The sequence below is a fragment of the Dipodomys spectabilis genome, unplaced genomic scaffold (genome assembly GCF_019054845.1).
Source record: "Dipodomys spectabilis isolate Male_0828 unplaced genomic scaffold, ASM1905484v1 ptg000096l, whole genome shotgun sequence".
Taxonomy (NCBI): domain Eukaryota; kingdom Metazoa; phylum Chordata; class Mammalia; order Rodentia; family Heteromyidae; genus Dipodomys; species Dipodomys spectabilis.
The window spans coordinates 28,479,923-28,504,476 of NW_024870773.1; positions in this window are offsets into that span (position 1 = coordinate 28,479,923).

Below are 24,554 nucleotides of genomic sequence, written 5' to 3' on the forward strand. Positions count from 1 at the left end.
GATAGGGACCCAAGAGCTTTTATCTTTGTTGCTGTTCTTTTAATGTACTTATAATGTATTCTGTGATTTTTTTTGTTTCTTTGTATGTTCTTCTCCCATGGTATAACCCCTGTTGTCACTGTTTTGAGTCCTGTGTCCTGCATCTTGTATATACATTTTTCTAATTTGGGGATGGGAAGGGAAATAATAAAATGTTGAAATAAGGATACAGGATGACCCATTGTAACAATGAGATGTACAAGATAGGAGGGTGTAACAATTTAAAAAATGCTTTCCTGCTTTTATCTATGAGCTAATTGTAACAAACAAGAATGTAATATTTCTTAATTTAATATTTCTAAATTATTTATGAAAAGGCAGTTGTTTCTACATTGGAGATGCTAAGGCATACATTCTCATCAAGACATTTTACTAAAATATATTTCAAGATTATACTTTAGTTATTAATGGATAGTATGAAGAAATACTATTGTCTTGTAAACTGTTGTCAAACTGATCAACAAAACAAAATTCTCAGAGAATGAAGAAAAGAGGAAAGGAGAGAGAAAGAGAGAAAAGAGAGAAAGAGAGAGAGAAAGAACATCTAAGCCGCTGTCATAAAACCTTCTTTATGGCATTCAAATCAATGTTTGCTTTGACTTGATCTAAGCCCTATCAAATTGAATGGTACTGACTGAGCAAGTTCAAAGAAAGAGGTGATAGGAAGCAAGGAATAACAAAGACATCCACCAAATTTCAAATAATTTTCAATCTAACACTTGTACAGAATATTTTCCTGTATTAAAAAAATTGTGTGCACACATACCAGTCCTAGGGCTTGAACTCAGAGCCTGGATGCTGTCCTTGAGCTTTTTTCGTTCTAGGCTAGTGTTCTACCACTTGAGTCAGGCCTATACTTCTGGCTTATTTTTTAATAACTAATTTATTGGAGATAATAGTCTTGCAGACTTTCATGCCCCAGCTGGCTCTGAACCATTATCGTCAGATCTCAGCTTCCTGAGTAGGTATATTATTAGCATAGGCCACCTGCACTCGCCTGTGGAAGGACAGAAAGGTAGGAAAGTCATCCATTGCCATGAAAATATTTAGTCTTAGAGGGGACAAAAAATGTCCTTCACAAATGATTCCATTAAGTAGATTTTGATAGCTTCCTACCACTCTTACCCTCCTTAAAAACCCAAGGAGCTGTTTAGAAATCAGTTAGCCATTTAAAAAACCCCCACAAATCCATACCTTTAAGTAAACAGTTTTCAAGCTCTCTCAGTATGTGGCCAGAGCAAAGAAAAATAGATGAACAAATCTTAAAAGCTCTAACAAAGTTTGAAAACTCCTCCTTTCTTACTTTTCTTTTCTTTTTTGAAAATATTTTGAGTAAAATATAGACCTTCTTTCCTACATTTATCTAAAACCAGTGGAACATGTTGTTAACAATACAAGAACAATATCTTATAGATAATTACCATAAGTAATGCTAAAATACATTCCTTCTTTATTCTACTCTCAAATTAATTTTGCATGTTTTATTTTTTAAACTTTGATAAAATGTAAGTTTCAGTGGAAAGTGAAGCAGGAAATAGAATAAGAACTTTGAAACTGGAACCTGGTAACTTGAGGTGGTATGGGGGAGAGAGCAATGGAAGGAAAGAAATTGATCAAGATGCATTGTATTAATAAACTAAGGAGCTAAATCGAAACCTGGTTGTACAATTACTTGTAGATGATAAAAATTACATATAAAAATTTCCAAAAGAATGTATAATGCTCTATACAAATAATTCTTTATGCTAAAATTTTGTAGTAAATTTCAAATGTACACTTGGCATATGATTCAATTAATGCATGTTGATTTGCCACAAACTGAAAAAGTCCTTAAGATTTAAAATGTTAACTACAACTGAACTTCACAGGTATGCATATATCTGTTTATCTTATGATACATATGTATCCATGTCCTCATTCTACATAAGTGTAAAGGTTGCATGTGGTGACACAAACCTGAAATCCCAGGTATGCCTAAGGATTAGGTAGACGGATTACAGTCTGAGGTCTGCTCCAAGCAAAGAAACGAGAACCTATCTAAAGTGTGACTGAGGAAGGAAAAAAAGGAAAAATATGTGTTCATGACAATACTTTACAAAGGGCTTTGCATACAGAACCAGAGGTAGCACTAGGAATGTTATTAATATTCATTACTTCTCATCTGTACACCATCATTTTTTGCCTGTCTTTAACAAGATGGAAAAATAAGAAAGAAATCATAGTTAATTTGGCATTATGAATTATAGCCTGACAACCAGTTTTCTTTGGCGACTTCACAAAAGAATTTATATCTTTATTTTACAATTTATTTTTATTGACATATATTAAATTATACATAATATTCTAATTAATATGTTATTCTAACACAATGAAATAATTTGGAAATGACAAAGTCAATTTACATTTAAGTTCTGAATACTTTGACAAAGGAGTACTAATTAGATAAGAGCCTTTGTTATTTTGGGCAATTTTAACAGAAACTTCCTCTGGAATGTTATGATAAATTTTCTTGAGGAGCTCAGGATGTTCATGACATCAGTCAAAAATGCTTAAGCGTAATAGAAGAGTTCCTTTAGAACTCTGCCAGAGGAAACTGGTGGATCTTCAGGGCTTTTTCATTTCCTAAATCCAGGTGAAGAATGACAGGATCCAAAAACTGGATATGACATTTACTACTGTTCCTTGTATCAACATTTCAACTCATAAATTATTCTTGGCCTCTGCACTAGGACAGGAAGCCTGCTTTAAGGGCAAAGGGAAGTAATAACTTCAACAAGAATGTTCTTAATGGATGCTAGGCACCCAGAACCAGAATAGATATTATGATGCACTCCAAAGCAGTGTAAAACACAACCTTATTTATTCTGAGCACACAAGAATATGTGAAAATACAGGCCATCCATATATGAAATGAGTTGGTATAATAATGCAAAAAGTATTCCAGTGCTAAAATTATATGTTTCAAATGATAAATGCCAATGGAACCTCAGGAAATAAAAAGGCCCATATAGGCTAGAAATTTTAGAATCAAGCTTTAGGAAATACACACACACACACACACACACACACACACACACACACACACACACACACACACAGAACGAGAACTTGATCTAAAAGCCATACAAAGTTTGGCAGTTGAAAGAACTGCTATTATTTTGTTTCTATGCCAGTGGTGTAGAGCTTGAACACAGGGCCTCACATGTTCACTTAACTTTTTCACTTAAGGCTGGCACTCTACCGCTTGAGCCATACCTCCACTTTCTACTTTGTGGTGGTTAATTGAAGATAAGAGTCTTACAGACTTTCCTGCTTGGACTTGAGCATCAAATCATGATGCTCAGATCTCAGCCTCCTCAGTAACTACAGGGGTGAGCCACAAGCTCTGCAAGTACTGCAATTCTGAAAATTGGCCTTCATCTTTCTGTCTTTCATCCCATATATTATTCACTCCACATTTATAAATACAAACAGGAGCTGGTCACTGATAGCTCATGCCTGTAATCCTAGCCATTCAAGCATCTGAGAGCTGAAGATTGTGGTTCAAAGCCAGCTTGGGCCAGAAAGTCCATGACACTGTTATCTCCAATAAGCTGCCAGAAAATCAGAAGTGTCACTGTGGCTTCAAGAAGTAGAGTGCTAGCCTTGAGCAAAAAAGTGCTCAGGGACAGTGCCCAGGCCCTGAGTTTAAGTCCCATGATGGACAAACTATATATAAAAAACCCCAAAAACATACATTGTACATCTCCCATTTGACTTCTCTGTCTTATGTCTAAAGCTACATTAGAGCTGTGATTTTAGGTTCGACATGTCTCCAGAAACAAACTCATCTTATTCTATTCTTCAGCATATATGTGTTATCCTCAGACTGTTGTAGCTCTCTGAATTTTAACATTGTTATTTTTGCAATTATTTTTACTACCAGTTTCTGTCATATGCAGATGTTCTATATGAAACTGAGTATGTGCTCATCATTAGGATATACCTAGTGAATGGTACTTATAAGTAATGAATGCATAAAGACTTCAAATGTGTCATTAATCTATTTCAAAGAGTCAATGAAATGTATACACAATGTATAGAATACTAAAACCGTATCTGCAGACTTCCACTAAAATATCACTTCTCTCTCCATGTGATATTTCACCAGCATTGTGCAAGAGAAGAATGAGTGAAGTGATGGACAATGTCTTCCAGAGGAGGGAATAGCCAATAATCTGGGAACCATCTGTGATTTTGTGTTTTTTTAAGAAGAATGCGACACTTGCATAAAGGGATTGATTGACATAGTGCATGAAGTATGTTTTCTAAGTATAGACTTCTGTAGTAACTCCTCACTAATATTTTCATGTAGATTGTCTTCCTTTGATATTTCAATCAGACTCCTTTTTTAATGGGAGCCCAAGACAGTTGTTTCTAAACAAACATCATTTCTATAGATCTGGTATTACATTTATTCAGAAAATATTCTACTACCTATGCGTATGAGCTCATCTGATGCTGCTACTTCATTCCACTTGAGAATAAAGCAACATTTCTTGTGACATTAAAAATCAGAATTTGCATACAAAATTTTTAGATCATAGATTAAAAATAAACCAGAAGTAGTAAATAATTAGCAATATGCTTTGAAATAGGAGTTTAAAGCAAATTTTATTTTTTTCTTTTAGAGGTTCCCAAAAGGTCTTGAAAAAATATTCTCTGCTTATGGAGTTCCTTAAAACATCCACAAAGAAATAATACAAGTGAAAGTATTAGTTAGAGAAGGAACTTGGACAAACAAGGAAAAGTTTCAAGAACATAAAACTGTAGGCAAAGAGTCCAAGCACAGAAACATTGTCTCACACACATATTCCACACATGCTGTTTCCTTTTTCACTCCTATTCTCAGATATCTTTCAGTGAGGATGATGCTTCCTCTCATATAGATGATGCCAGGTCACTACGTACACACACTTTGCAGGGAGAAAGATTTTGCAGGAGACTGATAGAACACGAGGAAGAATTAAAAGTTTGAGTCAAATGGATAAAAATGTTCAAAATTATTTCTTATTTTTACTTAATAAATGGTGAAAAATGGATAAAGACATTCTTCTCTGCTCATAGAGTTATTCTTACTGAGTGGTAATACAGCTTCTCTCTGGAATACCAGAAATTCTCTCTGGAATCTTAAAGAAATGATTTCTAGATGGTATTATTTTGCATGCCAGCATGTTATAAACAGCATACTGATGATGCGCTAGGAATAGAGACTGGGAGTGGGAAGTGTCATTGTCTGGGGATGAGGGTTTGTGAGTACTTTGACAAGAAAAATCCATAGTCAATTTTCCAGTGGGCAGAGTCTCATTCAGTCCTGAGTACGAGATCAACATGAATCTGTGCCTGTACTTATGGAGATCAGACAGATATGTTAGTGTGTATTTTCATATCTTGAGAAGCATATAACAGAAAAAGATTGGTTATTTTTTAACAACAGATACTGGAGGGGATGTGGACAGAAGGAAACCATACTGCATACTGAACCATACTTGTTCAATCACTTTGGAAAGTAGTATGAAGGTTCCTCAAAAGACTCCACATAGAGCTCCCCTATGACCCAGCAATCCCACTTTTGAGCATTTACCCAAATGATCACAAACAAGACCATACTAAAGCTACCAGCACAACTATGTTTATTGCAGCTTTATTTACCATAGCTAAGATATGGATGCAACCCAGATGCCCCTCAGTAGATGAATGGATCAAGAAAATGTGGTATATATACACAATGGAATTCTATGCCTCCATCAGAAAGAATGACATTGTCCCATTTGTTAGGAAATGGAAAGACTTGGAAAAAATTCTATTAAGTGAAGTAAGCCAGGCCCAAAGAAACATAGGTTCCATGATTTCCCTTATTTGTAATAACTAGTATATGTCTGAGACAAGCAGAAAAGGTCAGATAAGGGGCTGGGAAGGTGGCTCAGTGGTAGAGTGCTTGCCTTGCATGCCTGAGGCCCTGGGTTGGATTCCTCAGCACCACATAAAAAAAAAAAAAGAAAAAAGCCAGAAGTGGCGCTGTGGCTCAAGTGGTAGAGCGCTAGCCTTGAGCTGAAGAGCTGAGGGACAGCGCCCAGGCCCAGAGTTCAGGCCCCATGACCGGACCCAAAAAAAAAAAAAAAAAGAAAAGAAAAGGTCAGATAAGTTGATGTTAGGTGAAATGAACCCCAAGATAAGTATTCAAGTGTTTTTGCTTCCATGCAATTGTTTCTAACATATTTATAAGATAATTTCTTTGTTGCTTTGTATGTCCCTCCCCCACGGTATAACCCCTGCTTTCACTGTATTTGATGTTGGTATAATTTGTGGAGGGGAAGGGAAAAAAACAAATCGTTTAAATAGGGATACAGGTGGACCCATTGCAACAATGAGATGTACAAATAGTTATGTCGAAAACCAAACTTTACAACTTTGGCGGGGGAGGGGGGGGGGATGGGGTTGGGGGGGGGCAGGAGGAAGGGGTGAAGGGGGTGCAGGGGGGTGAGATGGGAAGGGAGGGGAAGGGGAAACAAAGGAGGAGGCAACAATACTTGATAAGAAATGTACTCATTATCTTGCCCATGTAATTGTAACCCTTCTGTACAGTATTTTCACAATAAAAAAAAAAGAAAAAAAGAAAATGATTGGTTATTTTAGCCAATCTGAAGTATATGATGACAAAATTTTGTGCCTTTGAATGAAATAAAAGTTTGTATCTCACATATATGTTCATTTAGCACTTACCAAGGGCATACCATACTCAAAGCATGATAATCCTCATCAGGGAAACAAATACATAGCCAAAGTGCCCTTTCCAATGCAGATTAATAATGTATTAGCTGCTTGGTCAAGGTTATTCACTTTCCAAAACTCTTACTCCAATCAGTATGCTTTAAAAAGTAATCTAAACCAAGATAAGTATTACAAGCAACTTGTGTGTGTGCGTGCATGTGTGTATGTGTGTGTGTGTGTGTGTGTGAGAGAGAGAGAGAGAGAGAGAGAGAGGAGAGAGAGAGAGAGGGAGAGAGAGAGAGAGGGAGAGAGAGAGAGAGAGAGAGAGAGAGAGAGAGAGAGAGATGGGGCTTGAACTTAGGGCATAGGTGCTGAGCAGTTTTGTGTGTGTGTGCTTAAGGCTACTGTCCTGACACTAGAGCTATATCTCCACATCCAGTTTTTCTTTTTTCTTTCTTTTTTAAAAGTAAGTGCAGATAAGAGTATCATGGAATTTCTTTCTGGTGGTGGGATCATATCTGTAATCTTAGCTACTCAGGAGGCTAGATCTGAGGACCACAGTTTGAAGCCAGCACCAACAGGAAAGTCCTGAGATTCTTATCTCCAATTAACTGCCAAAAAGTATGAAGGGGAGCTGTATCTCAAGTGGTAAGGCACTAGCCTTGAGCAAAAGAAAAAAAAAACAACTTCATGGACAGTGCCCAGGCTCTGAGTTCAAGCCCAGGACTAATGTGTGTGTGCATGCACGCACGCCCGCGTGTGCACATGGACAAGTAAATAGTAGGATAGGAATTAAAACATCTACCTGGAATTTATAGACATAGGAAACATATGTAGTAGCCATGATTCTTTTGTTTGCAAATGACAGAAGCTCACACAGATCTCACTGGGAGAATTTATTGATCTGTAGCACCCATTGAAAGGGCTGAATCACTAAGAGCAAGAAAGAACTTCTATAGTAACTCAAACTTCAGGCTAACATGGAAATAATACTGTCTCCAACTTTTTAATGATTTTTAAAATTAGCTGTATGCTAAGTTTCATATTATATTTCCATACATATTTATATGTATTCTGATGAAAATCAACCCCTTATTATCATTCCCTTTTCACCTCTTACATCCTCCCTTAAAACAATTTCAACAGATTGTTGCTTATAGCTGGTGTTTTACCACTTGAACCGGGTATCTAGCTTGGCTTTTTGCTAGTGTTTTTTCCTTTGGGTCTGGGTTACTTCACTTAATTTTTATTTATTTGTTTGTTTTGATTACGTAATACCAGGAATCAAACCCAAGACCTCATGCATGGTCGCTAAGCACCGTATCACTAAGCCACATTCTCAGGTCCCTTTTGCTAGTTATTTTGTAGATGAAGTCTCATGATGTATAGGTTTTTCCACTAAGTTTGATGTAGGAAAGAATTTACATATAACCTCCAACTTTCTTCTAACAGAAGAGTAGAAACAATTGGACTTACAAAAGGAGATGTTATATTTCAGTGGCTAAGGAAACAGCAGTAGAGTAGAGAACAGGAAACAAGAAAAAAGACAAAGAGTAGAGAGACAACAGTCCTGGCACTTGTGATTCTCTGCTCTCTGGGCTTAATTGTGTTGTTGACTTCTTTTTTTTTTTTGCCTGTGAGGGGGCTTGAACTCAGGGCCTGGGCTCTGTCTCTGAGCTTCCTTTTGCTCAAGGCTAGCACTCAACCACTAGAGCCACAGCTCCACTTCTGGATTTTTTGTTTGTGGTACTGAGGAATCAAACCCAGGGCTTCAAGCATGCTAGGCAAGCACACCAACAATAAGCCACATTCCTAGTCCTATTTTTTACTTCCTTATCTAAATAGCTGAGATGATTTACTATTTCCTGCTTTACTATAATCACAATAAAAAAATTCTTACTTTTTTCCTTCCTTCCTTTGTTTTACATCTCAGAAAACAGACACAGCAATAAATGGAGAAAAGTTAATAGATTTTAAAGTAGAGACAAGTGTCTTCTGATGTTGTTTAAGTTACTGTGGCCCTTAAGAAATGGTTTGTAACGTTGAATTTCCACATTTTGGTTTAAGAGATTGTCAAAGGTTTCAAGTGACTATTGATGTCCATTAGCACTAATAATACATCAAATAAATTTGTGAGGAGCCATTTAGTGTAAAGTAATATGAGACATTCTCTCTTTGTGATGACCAATTGGTATTTCCCATAACTTTGATCAAACTCCAGTTTTTTGTTTCCACACAACTGCTATTAAATGCAAAGGATAAAATATGGGAAAATATTATGTGGATGTGTAGGAAATACATCTATACAATTTTCCTTTTTTCCTTTCAGAGAGTGTGTAACTATGTAGCATAGGCTAGTCTCAATCAAACTCATAACCCTTCTGCCTCAGCCTCCTGAGTGCTAGAATCACAGATATGAGCCATCATAGCTGGCTCATTAATTCTTGATGACAAGTTTTTCAATGGCAGTTTGCTGGAGCCTACTGGCAATTCTCAGCTGTTTGGTAAGAGTTATTAGGCAATATAATGATACAAAACAAGGACACTTAGCCACTATATAATTGGGGTTTTCTTGGTCTCTTAGGATCTACTCTTAGAATGTCCACACAGTCACTTCTGACTTCATATTAATGAAACCAAATCATAAAGACAAGAACAAATTCAAAGAGTGAACCAAAAGATTTCAGTTCTTCAGGATAGGCTAGGCAAACTATAGTTACCTTCTCTTCACATCCCATTTCACTTTAATAACCCCTAAAGTCTCACTTTGTTATGGCTCACTGAGGGAAATATATTTGATTCAGAAATCAATTTCTGTTTGGATTATATATTTAGAGCAACAGTTGTCCACTGAAACTTACATTTATTATTTTTATTTTTTAAAAAGTGTGCCAGTGTGGGGGTTTGAACTCAGAGTATTATGCACTTGCTTGGCATTTTTACTCAATGCACTTGAGCCACATCTTCACTTCCAGCTTTTTGGTGATTAATTGCAAAAAAGAGTCCTATGGACTCTTCTGCCTGGGCTGGCTCTGAACTGTGATCATCAGATTTCAGCTTCCTCAGTAGATAGGGTGATAGGTGTGAGCCACTAGTGCTTGGCACGTTCCTTGATTTATTTTTAAAGAAGAAATATGATAAGATATATTTAAGTTGTTTATTTAAGGAATAATGAACAATGTCAATTCTAGAGCCACAGAAACACTGAAAAATTCACATAGGTATAAAACCAGTATCTCTTACTAATTATTTGATGCAAATAGTGAAGTGGTAGCAATATAACCTTGCCTAGCCTCCAGGCTTCTGGCTTGGTGAATTAAGGAGGTGTACTTTTACAGAACATTTTGCTGATAATAAGCCTTGCAGCAGCCACCAAGTAGAAGTCAGCTCTACCGTTCATCGTGATGTAAGTTCCATCTCATCTTGATACTGCTTCAAACAGATCACTTTTTTTTTTGGTCAGTCGTGGGGCCTGAACTCTGAGCCTGGGTGCTGTCCCTCAGCTCATCAGCTCAAGGCCAGTGCTCTACAACTTAAGTCACAGCACCACTTCCAGATTTTTCTGCTTATGTGGTGCTGAAGAATTGAACCCAGGATCTCATGCATGCACTGACCCACCTTCCCAGCCTGGGAGATCACTTTTTGAGTCACCATTTCATAGTATCAGTGAGAGGGATTGCATAGAGTAGAGAAAATAGTCCAGATTAGCACCTTAGGAATGAACATTATTAAATAGCCAGAAATAAAAGCAAAATAATCCAAGAATAGCAACCATCACATTGAGAGTAATATTTGAGAAACTATTTAAAAAAACATGGCAGCTACTAGGCACTTAGTATAAAGAAGACACAAACATAGTCAAATGCATCAGAGAGTTCAAGAACTATAAGAAATGAACCATGTATCACTTTAAAATATCTGAAATAACCAAGTATAATTTTAGCTACAAGTTTGTATTATAGTATAGTACATTAAAATATATTGGTATTCATTGCCTTACTCATGTAACTATAACCCCTCTGTAAGCATGTTTACAATGAATAAAATTAAAAAATATATTGGATTATAAGTTTACAGTACTGTATACCACATAAGTGAAAAGTAGATTAGCTAATTAGCCTAAATATCTTCCATTAAATTCATCATGGGGAGTGAGAAAAACATAATCTTGGTATTTCACCACTACCATTGTGGGTATGTATAAACACACACACATACACACACACACACACACACACACACACACACACACACAGTGGGAATGATCACTGAGAGGACAATACCAAGGCTAGGACCAGAGGCAGAACTGAGATATCCATATCAGTTAACCAAAAATTCACTATCAAGGAAGCTGTAAGCAACTTTCTATGTTCTCTTCCTACTAAAGTATGTCAAAGTAGCTTTGTTGTAGCTGCTAGACCATGAGGAACAACATCCAAATGACTCCAAATATGGAATAATTAATCATCTTTGCTTGGAAGAAATGCAATAGAGAATTGTTTGGGGTTTTGTTTCTTTGATGAGAATAAAAGGACTATTTTTTTGCATAGAAAAAAGGGATTGCATTTTTATTGTATGTAGGATAATTTTAGGTATATAGTCAGAAGATTTTAGGAAGCTATATTCACAGAAAAGTGTGTGTAAAACATTTTTCTTTAGTGGAGCCTATTAACTTTTCAATAGGTCTTAATGGCCTCAGAGCTAGACAAAGCTATGCTAAACAAGTCAGATAATTTCATAATTCTATTCAAAACAACTGCTACAGGTAGGATTATATGATCTAAGCAGAGCTAACCCTACTTCCTTTTTTCAGGGATTCTATGACAGGGCAAAGAGAGAGTGAGGAGGTCAGGGAGAAAAAGAGCCATTGAGAGAGACTTATGAGTCTAGAGTTGTCAACAACTCTATATGTATATAAAACTTAGCCCTAGAGGAAAAGCATAATGAGAGATTTACAGAAAGAGCTGACAATATCACTTTAGACTTTAGACTTCATTGGCCTAAACAGTTTTCCTGTACTCCTATAATTTGATAAAGCAGTGAGTCATCAAATTAGTTTAAATTGACTTTCTGATACTTGCATGTAGAATTTTTAATACAACAGAATTAAAGCATAGATACTACTAGAAAATTGAACAGTTGAATGGAGAATGTGAGAATTTAAAACTCAATTTTGGGAACTGCTAGATAAATTATATCTGTCTTTAACTACACTGATACGAACTTAAGCTGCAGATTCTAAGCTGCCAAAAAATGTGCCTATAATGAGAAACATCTCCCCTTCCAGAGGTAGTTGAGATAAAATATCATATGAATGAAGGCTCTAGCTCTAATTCAATGTGTCTAGTGAAATTATAAGAAGGGGGCATGAAAACAAAAGATATACTTCACAATTGGACTACTCAGTTTTCTATATCTAGAACCTTCTGTTTTCTTCCTATTGTTGTATGTGTTCTCCTATAAGATCATCAGTTCTTTTTCAACTAAACATATTTTTAAAAATATTAATAAATCAATTCCTGCAACCTGATGTATTGAAACGGGGAACAGTTCACAAGCAACCTCAAGTTTGCAGTCATTTTAAAGTAAAAGCTTTTTAGTTCACATTTTTTTACTATTGGTATAAGACCACCATACTGGAGGTTTATATGGACCAGAGAGAACACTAACCTTTCTACATCACAGTTCACAGAGACAGTAACAGTCACACTGCCATGAAACAGACAAGAAATTGTGGGTGTTGCCACATAGTTTACATCCAAGGAAATCACCTTAGTATCATCCATACTATCTTTTCAAGATAGATAATAGATACATGATGGATAGAAATAATAGATAAATAATAAATAGATGAATAATCCATCACATCAGAGATAACCTGAAATCATGGAACTCAAGCAGTCTTTGTACAATAAAAGGGAAATATAAGTAACCCAGAGAGATTAATTCTGCTCTCCACTTCAAGGACATTTTTCACATTCTATCAGTGTGCAAAGGACAGAATAAAAATGAGAGAGAGAGAGAGAAAGAGAGAGAGAGAGAAACTTTGCTTTTCACTTGAAAATGGTTGATGGATACTTAAACAAAATGTCCATTGCTCTTGTATCTTTGCAACATATTCAAATGAGAAGCAAGTAGAGAAAGGGAAGGAAGGAAAAAGTGAAGATGACAGAGATAAAAAGAAGAAAGACAAAGGAAATCAAGGAAGAGCAAGAGAATAGAGAGAAAAAAAGATTATGGAGACAGGGATTAAAATACAAATTCCAGTGGGTTATCCATGTAGTAGATGTCTTTAAGCATTCAACTTGAATCAATTTTCAATAACTAAATTCGCTGTGGTGGCACAAAGTTTACTCTGCTCGGAAACACAGGTTCTTGAAATTTCACAGGAGGCAGTAGATTCCTAGGATGTTTGCTTGTCCATATTGGTGAAGGTTTAGAAAGATTGGAGATAATTTTCACTTTATATATGTAAAGTTCTTATTATACTTCAAAGCCGTTAACTTGATACGTACCAGAAAAAGACTGAGTCAATAAATCCTTGCACAGAAATTTGAATTGAATAGTGCTTTCAATGAACTACCTGCTGACTGCATAGAGGAAATACTGTCAGACTCTGGATGAACACATACCTCGTCCAAATCTGATAATAAAAGCCTAATATAAAAACCATAGCCTGTATCTTTTAGGGACAGGAAAATGTATTATTTTGATGCCAGTACGTGGGCTTTAACCTAGGGCTTACAGTGTTCACTTGGTTTATTCACTCAAGGTTGATACTCTGCCACTTGAACCACACCTCCACTTACAGCTTTATTATGGTTAAATGGAGAGTATCACAGACTTTTCTGAGCAAGCTGGCTTCAGACATTGATCCTCAGATCTCAACTTCCTGTACAATTAGGATTACAGGTTCAAGCCATTAGCACCCAGATAAGGAAAAGTTTTTTATGACTATTTATCCTTCAAAAAAAACCACATTCTTATATTTACAATGTAGGCAAATCTTAAGAATATTAGGTACAATATCATATTGTATATATATATATACAATATATATTATATATATATAAATATTGTATATACATTTTCTTGATCCATTTGTCCACTGAAGGGCATCTGAGTTGATTCCCTATCTTGGCTATGGTAAACAATTCTGCAATGAGCATAGTTATGTTGGTAGTTTTAGTGTGGCCTTGTTTGTTTTCTACTGGGGAAATGTCTAGGAGTGGAATTGCTGGACCATAGAGAAGCTCTATGTTTAGTCTTTTAAGGACTCTCCATACTGCTTTCATGAGTGGTTGAACAAGTTCACATTCCCACTGACAGTATAGTAGAGTTCCCTTTTGGCCACATCCTCACCAGCATCTGTTATTGTTAGTTTTCTTGATAATGGCCATTCTAACTGGGGTGGGGCGGAATCTCAATGTTGTTTTGATTTGCATTTCTTTTATGGCCAGATATGTTAAACATTTCTTCATGTGTCTAGTGGCCATTCTTATTTCTTCTCCAGATAGCTTCTCTTTAAGCCCTTAGCTCATTTATTGATCATTTAACAATACATAGGCACTCAAAATTGGCTTGATTTCAATAGATTACATAATATGTACAACTGGTATATTGATTACTGCTTAACGTAACAAATGGTTTATATACTAGGCTTTCCCACTAGGCAAGAACATAGTTTTTACAAAAAGAAAAAAAATTATCTTCAATACAAATTGAATCATCTTGTTTAATTTCTTGATAATGAATCAAAAATTTCACAATGTAGTTTTGTAGAATTCTTATTGAAATATGTATGATGCATGACAGAAAAAGAGGGAAAGTATAAAAACATTTCAGGTGGCACTATGAAGAAATTTTTTGCTTTGTCTTTCTGGTGTGTGTGTGTGTGTGTGTGTGTGTGTGTGTGTGTGTGTGTGTGTGTGTGTGTGTGTGTGTGTGTGTGTGTATGTGTGTGTGTGTGTGTGTGTGTGTGTGTACTGTGACCTCAGGATTTTATGATCTACTCAAAGCTGACATTGTACCACTTGAGCCACACCTCTACTTCCAGCTATTTGCTAGTTAATTGGAGATAAGTCTCTCACAGACTTTCTGTCTGGGCTGCACTCAAGCTTGGATCCTCAGATCTCAGCTTCCTGAGAAGCTAGGATTACATGTGTTAGCCACCATCACCCAGCTCTACTTTAAAATGGTACATTTTCTCAATGTGACCTGAAGCAGAATAATAGCACCATAAAACAGTAAAACAAAGAACAAATGCAGCCATGATATTACTGAGAGAATTGAGGGTATGCTTAATCTTTTCAAGTCACTGAAACAAGCAAGCATAATTATTTTTCAAGATTTGACCTAGTTATGGGTTTCAGCTTTGGTTACTTGAATAACTCAGTTTAAGGAAATTCTTCCTAATGTTTTTCTTTCTCCATGGATAAAAATCTGATACAGCCATGTAGATAGGAAATTAAGAGTCTCCTCTATTTCTGTCTGTCCTATGCAAGTGCTGATAAAGCCACAAACACCTGTCAATAAATACTGGTGTTTTAAAGCAAAACATAGACAATGTTTTCCATAAAATAGGTGAGCAAAAGAGGATGTGTGGTAGGGGTGGTTCTGGGGCTTCAATTCTAGGCCCTCAGCTCTTGCTCTACTTTTTTGCTCTCAGCTAGTATTCTACTATTTGAGCCACAACTCTATTTCTGGGTTATTGTTGGTTAATTAGAGATAAGAATCTCTTGGATTTGTCTCCTTGGACTGGGTTTGAACCTGGATTCTCAGATCTCAGACCCCTGACAAGTTAGGATAGTAGACACAAGCCACCTACTCCTAGCTTAGAAGAAATCTTTTCCAAAACCTGTCAAGTATTTCTAGTTTCCCTGTTGTTATAAATAAAAAGCATAGCACTTATTCTTTCTGAAACTTTTTAGTCTTTATTGAAAACATTCTTTTACTAGATGACCATATGACTATCTTGCTCTACATCATCTCCAAATGACAAAACAACACTATCTTTTCGTAAAAATAAATGAAAACAAGTAAAGGAAAAGGCTAAGCTTATATGATTTGAGCAGACTTCTGGGATAAGAAAATGGAGTCCATGTAGTAGAAATCAAACATGATCTAACTGTAAGATGACCTTCCAAACTGTATGCTGGTTGACTAAAGTATAAAGTTAAGATTTGTGGCCAGATTATGCGGTTTGTTCATTTGCTTGAATGTTTTTCTTGTCAAGATATCTGGTAGTCACGGCAAGTTTTTTTGTTTTAATATGGTTTTCTTTATTTGCCATTCTGTATATCTGAACTCTTTGCTTTAGTGAAAGAACATTCTGGATGCTGAAACAAAGAAAGAAAAAGGTAGCAAAGATTTGAAAATAATTCAAGAGCCGGGCGCCGGTGGCTCACGCCTGTAATCCTAGCTACTCGGGAAGCTGAGATCTGAGGATTATGGTTCAAAACCAGCCAGGGCAGGAAAGTCCGTGAAACTCTTATCTCCAATAAACCACCAGAAAACTGGAAGTGGCACTGTAGCTCAAGTGGTAGAGCGCTCGCCTTGAGTTAAAGAGCTGAGGGACAGCGTTCAGTCCCAGAGTTCAAGCCCCACGACTGCCAAAAAAAAAAAAAAAAAAAAAAAAGAATTCAAGAAGCACCCAATTTAGGGGAATATCCACCAGCTGTCATTTTGTTCTCACATGCCTTCTGCATTCCCTCATTTCTCTCATGTCTTTTTGTCCATTAGCAGAACAGAGGTATTTTTACTTGTCAATAGGTGTGAAAATGTACACACACGATGTTCATGTATTTTTTTCCTGTTTGACAAAAAGTGTACTTATTATCTTTCTTATATAACTGTAACTCCTCTGTAAATCACTTTGACAATTAAAAAAAAGTAAAAAAACCCTTGAAACAGCAAGTTTTTTGATGAGTTAATCTAGGTTAGAAAATGAACACTTCTGCTAAGTGTCTGAATAGTCTTTTTATTTTATTTTTTTTTATTTTTATTTTTTGGTGCCAGTCCTGGGGCTTGAACTTAGGGCTTGGGCACTGTCCCTGAGCTTGTTTTGCTCAAGGCTAGCACTGTAGCACTTGAGCCATATACCACTTCCGTCTTTTTCTGTTTATGTGATACTGAGGAATCAAACCCAGGGCTTCATGCATGCTAGGCAAACACTCTACCACTAAGCTACATTTCCAGCCCCTGAACAGAGTCTTTTATTTATTTATTTATTTTTTTAATTTAATTTATTTTATTTGTGGAACAGAGTCTTTTAAATGAGAACATACATTACTGCTCAATAGAAATGGAGAATAAAATCAATCTTGGGTATTTTCCTTTTTATTTAAAAAACAAAAATGGCTACTAATGACAAACTATCAATGTAAATAAAAATTATTTCTGTAGCTACTATTGACAAACTACCATCCTAAATTTTGTTGTAATATTTCTTTTGTAGCTTATATTATTTGACAAAGATGATGCTAAGAGTAAAGTTGAAACCGTACAAGGAGTAAAAAGTCCTTGGTAATATGTTTTAGAATTCCATGGAAATATTAGCTTCTAATTGTTTTCCTTGGGAGTCTAATTTTCTGCTCTATTAATCCTCACTTCTATAGGATATCTAAGTTTGTGTGTGTGTGTGTGTGTGTGCTAGTACTGGGTCTTGACCTCAGGTCCCTGTGCTTTAATTTGGCTTTTTCACTCGAAGCTGGTGCTCTACCACTTGAGCCTATCTCCACTTTCAGTTTTTTCTGGTTAATTGGAGACAAGAATCTCATGGACTTGCTCTCAACCTTTTGAGTAACTAGGACTGTGGGCATGAGCTACCCACACCCAGCTAGTTTAAATAAAAAAAGGTTTATTCAGAAGTTAGAAAAAAGAAAAAAAAGGTTTCAGTGTATTAGGCAATAGTATTTATTGATAAGATGTTGCTCTCTCTTTTTCCATCTTTCCCTCTTTCTCTTTCCCTCCCTTTTTCCCTTTTTCCCTCCCTCCTGTTAATCCAGGATCACAAAACTGACACACTTGACACCCTGCAATTTCCAACTCTCAACAAATGATCAAAATGCATAGATCTCTCACTCAAGGGAATCTCAGGGAATAAAAAAAGAAGTGAGAAGAGGCTAACAACATTGCAATCAAAAGATCAAATTTTCTTGTAAATTCAAATTTTACCCCTAGCTTTTCAATTCTTTAAAATTTTTGGTACTTCTTGGTAGATGATCACTTGTTAACATCACATCAATAAAATAATACTTTTCATTTTTTCCGGCATAATTAAATTCAACAAGAGTAATATTCAAAATGGAGACATGTAATACACAATGGATAATTATGTGCCCTGAGTTCTGCTTCCTGGCATAGAGAACCTAATGAGACCTTACGGGACTGATATGGTAATGTAAAGTGTTGGTTTCAGCCTGTGTGCCCTGGTAACTGGCACTCAGTAGATTATTGCATATTACTAAGCTTCTTGCTTCCTCTTATAGAAATTTCTCATTTTATCATTCTGGTTTGAACATTTTTCCATATTAATGAGATAATAGCATCATTTAATTGTTTTGTTAAATGCAAATGGTTTTTAATTATTCTAGAATATGCACATATGCACAGAACAACTCAATGAAAAATTTTAATTTGAATTGTTTGCTATTGTAATGAAATAAAGGTTATTTCAACACAATTCAGCAGTGGATTTTATTAGTTCATTATGAACACAAACTCAATTTACTGGAGTTAACCTACTATTTATTCAAATTAAAGGATTGATTCTGTCCATAACTCAAAAGTCATTGTCTCTATTTACTTGAGGTCATTTCAATTAATACAATAATAAAAAAAGGGGTTGACAAAGCCAAACTGCAAGTACTACATTTTGCAGCTAAAGCCTGCTTCATTCTTAACTCCTTTTATTTCCTCCAGTATTCATTAAATATTACAAATGTAGTTGGCTTCAACTATTTCAAGGATTTTTTTTCAAGAAGTTTGTTTGGGTTGAGGGAATTTAGCTGAGTGCTTAAAACTCAATTTGTAAGTTGTAAATGTATTTGTATATTGTATTTATATATTGTAAATGTATTTGAACAGAAAGTATAACATCAGTCAAGACTGAAAAAGAGAAGGATCTGGGATTAAAGAATTTAAAGAATTTATTGCCTTGCAAGCTGGTGTGAGCTGGTGACTCATCCCAGTAATCTTTGCTAGTTAGGAGGCTGAGATCTGAGGACCACAGTTCAAGGCCAACCCAGGCAGAAAATTTTGATGAGACTCTTTTATCTCAAATTAACCAACAAAAAGGTAGAAGTTGAGGTGTGGCTCAAGTAGTAGAGCACCAGTCTTGGGCTTTCACTAAGTAAAAGGTGGCTGTGTATTTCATCCACAGGGCAGGATAGTAGACCTAGGAATGGTTTCCTGGACATGAGAAGCCTTCTTCCATTGTAAAACAGTGACTTGAAAGGTTGAGGGCAGAGAAACTGAAAGAAATCCTCTGAGCCTTGGGAAAATGCATTTAGTGTTTCTCTGGACACTGGAGGCAAAATAGAAGTCAAGAGAGAGGTCTGTCAGGGCATAGAAACCTCAGGCAAGACAGAGGAGAAAAAATAACCTAGACACAACGCGCTGTATAAGAGTTTTCCCACAATTTCAAAGGCCATGGCTGTGCTGGAAAGCATAAAGTAGTCTGAAGAGTCTTGGGGATTCAGCTAGCGAACAAAATATAAATAAAACTTCAGCACAGCCTAGGCCTAACTTACTGAGAAACTGGGTTGGTTTTTACCACTCAAATCATAACGGATTATAAAAAGAGGCATTCCTTATTCCTGATGTCAACATTCTTTACTTAAGTCCCATTGTTCCTGTGCAAATGAAAGGGAGAAGAAGGGAAGGGAGGGAAGGGAAGGGGAAGAGGAGGAGAAAAGTAGAGGAGAGGAAGGGGAGGAAAGGAGAGCACAGGGAAAGGAAGGGGAGGGGAAAGTAGGGGAAAGAAAGGGGAAGGAGAGTACTGGGAATGGAAAGGGAAGGGGAGGGAAGAAGAAAGGAGGGAAAGGGGAGGGGAGGAGAAGGGGAAAAGAAGGGGAAGGGAGAAAAAATAGCAAAAAGAGGATAGGAAGGGAATTGATATATTCATAAAGCAAGAAAATGTGGCTTCCACTTCAAAGAAAACTAGTCAATAGAAGCAGAAATCCAGATTGCTCTGAGGATAGCCCTTTAATTGAAAATTTTAAATAGATACCATAAATATTAATAAAGCATATTAACTTATGAACTATTTTAGTATGTAAATAAAAGAGAAAATATTTGAAAAGATGGAGCTTATCAAAATGGACAAATTAAATTAAAAAATAAATAGAATCTTCTAATGCATACACAACAATATACATTGACAGGTATGTTTTGAGCTGAATGTGCTTTATTGAATCATTGATATTATTGGAGGCACATTTCTACCTGAAGATTTCTTAACCTCATTTTCTCTTTTTTATCATACTGAACTAGTAATTATTGATCCAGAAGTACAAAATATACAATGCTAAAGATCAGCATTTTAAGCCAAATTCAAATATCAATATCCATGTTATTCTCAATGAAAAAATTCATTTGATATCAGGTCTTATTTTGCTGATTTTTATCATTCATCTTTCTATAATTTTTTAGCTTTAAATACACTCATATTGTGAGTTTATCTCATTGATCGTGAAATGACCTCAGGTCATCAATGAGATAAATATAGAAGGTTATCATGGAATAGGAGGCAAATTCTTACCGATGATCCACCAAAGAAGTGAAGTAGATAAAGAGAGAGCAAGGCACTGCCCTTTTCCTTGATCTGAATCTAATAGTTGGAAAAACTATATGAAAAACCTAGTTGTATTTCTTAGAATTTATGGACAATTACTCTAGCTAATCTCTATGTTTCTTAGCTTATCAATAAAAAATGAGCCTAGGTTATAATAAAATGAAACCTGATGGATGTAAGTTAAAGCTCTAATACTGATATAACTTACAAAATATAAATCTTTTTCTATCATAAATTCTATATTGACTTGAATTGCTTCTCTATGGAGAAAATAACATTAGAAAATACATTCTAGGGGCTGGGAAGGTGGCTCAGTGGTAGAGCACTTGCCTTGCATGCCTGAGGCCCTGGGTTCGATTCCTCAGCACCACATAAGCAAAAAGAAAAAAAGCCGGAAGTGGCACTGTGGCTCAAGTGGTAGAGTGCTAGCCTTGAGCTGAAGAGCTGAAGGACAGCGCCCAGGCCCAGAGTTCAGGCCCCACAACCAGACCCAAAAAAAGAAAGAAAGAAAGAAAATACATTCTAGAGGGAGAATGAGTGCAGTCTTTACACTCAGAATAAATTCTGTTTCATTATTAAGCAAATAAATCCTTTGATAAAAATTAGCCTAAGTATTCCCAAATATAAAAAGAAATGCTAAAGTTCCTTCATAGTACAATTGAGAAGATCAATGATAATGCATTGTGGAAAATTTGTATCATATTACATGTCTATGAATATTTTAGGATATCCAAAGAATGTATCATTAAAAGTAGACCATTGTGGAAAATATCTTTTTTTTATTTTTAATATGTGTATTTTATTGTTATTATAAAGGTGATGTACTTACCTTTATATAGGTCAGATAATTAGTACATTTCTTTATGAACAGTGTTACACCTTCCCTCTTTCTGGAAAACATTTTAGTAGTAAACAGATTGTCAGAATTTTCTCAATGCTTAGACAGAGTATTTACAGCAAATTCACATAAAGGATTAAAAGGTTAAATTATAAATCATAATGCAACTTCTAAAACTTGAGGTATAGATGAGTACTGAATGCAAGTAATTAGCTAGGGATTAGATAGAGCTCACATTGTTTCCAGCCAGTTCAAAGTATTTACGTTTCAAACAATTGCTTTTGAGTTGCTCACTAAGAGATTCAAATGTATTTTTTTAACCAACTATATCAGCTCAACATGTATATTTGAAATATTTGTAGTAAACACAATTTGAAGTTCTAAATTTGAAAATCGTAAATTTGTTTTGTTTTATGTGGTGTATTAATGGGATGAACTAGAAACGTATGCTTCTATGGCTATTTTTTTGGAATCCCCAAATCCCATTCGACTACACTCCCTCCCCCCCCCCCAAACCCACACACACATGAAGTGTTGCATTTTTATCATAAATTTCCTCTTTCTCCTTTTCACAGATCTATTTGTGAATGTCTCATTTTTTTGCTCTGGCAGATAGTGCCCTCATATGTGTTCTACCATAGCAAGAATACATCTCAAGAAATCATGAAATGAATGGCTTTCATTCATTGAAACTGTGATGTGGGAATGAGCTCAAATAGCTGAGCATCTAGGCTAAAAAATGAACTATTCGATTACATGTGACAGTTTTTGGCACAGACTTGCCATTGCATCAATAAACAGAATTCATAGTCTAGCCTTGGGAAACAAAACTCATCCAGTGCTAATCTGCCTACACTCCTAGTCATATTGATTACATTCTTTTACTCTTCCAGAGTAAATATTCAAACTGTGTGTGTCTAGTAGCAGACAAAAAGAAGCAAACAAAAATAATTACCAAGGTAGGAGGAAGGGAAAGAGATTTTCTAGAGTTAGTATTGATATTTAGCTTTCATGTGCAAAATTATATGAAAATACATTTACTGAATAAAATGCATACAATTCTGGGTTTTAATTAATTTCATTTTACAGGCCAAAATTTCCTTTTTAAAAAAAATTGTCCATTTTTTATTGTAAAAATTATTGTAAAAAAATCCTATTGAACATTGTTGCCTCTTCCTTTGTTTTCCCCCTACCATCCCTTCCCTCCCAGCTCCACAACTATCCCCCCACACCGAAGTTGTAAACTTGTAAAGTTCATTTTGAACATAGTGTTTTGTACATCTTATTTTCAACCTGTATCTTCCCCAAATTAGAGAAGTATATATACAAGATGCAGGGCACTGAAATCAAATACAGTGAAAACAGGTTATACTGTGGGGGTAGGAACATACAAAGAAACAAAATCACATGGTACATTATAAATTCATTAGAAACAATAGCAAGAAAAAAAGATATTTTTGTCCCTATCTTGGGGTTCATTTCACTTAACATCATCTTATCTGGTCATATGTACATAGCTTTTGGCCTCTTCTGCTTGTGCTACACATGTACTAGTTATTGCAAATAAGGGAAACCATGGGACCTATGTTTCTTTGGGCTTGGCTTACTTCACTTAATATAATTTTTTCCAAGTCTTTCCATTTCCTAACTAATAGTGTAATGTCATTCTTTCTGATGGAGGCATAGAATTCCATTATATATATATATATATATATATATATATAATATGATATATATATAATATGATATATATATAATATGATATAATATAGAACATGTGATATATATGTATATATATATACATATATATATATATGTATATATATAAAATTTTCTTGATCCATTCATCCACTGAGAGGCATCTGGGTTGTTTCCATATTTTAGCTATGGTAAATAATGCTGCAATGAGCATAGTTGTGCTGGTAGCTTTAGTATGTGCTTCTTTGTGATCGTTTGGGTAAATGCCCTAAAGTGGGATTGCTGGGTCATAGGGGAGTTCTATGGGTAGTCTTTTGAGGAACCTCCATACTTCTTTCCAAAGTGGTTGAACAAGTTTACACTCCCACCAACAACATAGTAGGGTTCCCTTCTGTCCACATCCCCTCCAGTATCTGTTGTTATTAGAGTTCTTGACTATAGCCATCTAACTCGGGTGAGGTGGTATCTCAATGTTGTTTTGATTTGCATTTCTTTTATGGCTAGAGAGGTTGAGCATTTCTTCATGTGTTTATTGGTCAATCTTATTTCCGCTTCAGAGAAGTTTCTCTTTAAGTCTTTAGCTCACTTATTTATTAGGCAGTTGTTTCTTTGAGGATTTGTTGTTGGGGGATTTAATGTTTTTAGTTCCAAGTATATTTTAGATATGAGACCCTTGTCCGTTGTATGTCTAGTGAAGATCTTCTCCCAATTTGTGGGCTTTCTATTGATCTTGCTAGCTATGTGTCCTTTGCCATGCAGAAGCTCTGCAGCTTCATGCAATCTCATTTGTTCAAGCTTTCTTTGATTTGTTGAGTTTCTGGGTCTCTATTAAGAAAATTTACAGGCTGAAATTTTCTAAAGGAAGGAAGGAAGGGAGAGTGGGAGGAAGGAAGAAAGAAAGAAGGCTCATGCCTGTAATCTTAACTAATCAGAAGGCTGAGATCTGAGAATCCAGTTCCAAACCAGCTTGGTCAGGAAGTCTGTGAGACTCTTATCCCCAGTAAATACAAAAAAGACAGAAGTGGAGCTATAGCTAGTGGTAGAGAGTGCTACCCTTGAGAAACAAACAACAACAACAATTCAGGGACAATGCCCAAAGACACTTTCACTCTTGGGGATAAATTTAGGACTTTTATGAAATAGTTGTATCAAAATATATAGCCATAAATACATGGGGACTCTTGGATGTTCAGAAACTGAACTGTCTTGGATTTGATTCAATACTTCATCTTCTCACCTCATTTAGTAATGGTTGGACAATAGTGGCTGTCACCTATAATGCCAGCTACTCAGGAAGCTGAGATCTGAGGACTGAGGTTTGAAACCAGCCTGGGCAGAAAAGTCCATGGAGCTCTTATCTCTAATTATCCACTGAAAAATTGTGTGTGAAGTGGTAGAGAACCATCCTTAAACCAAAAGCAGACCCTGAGTTCA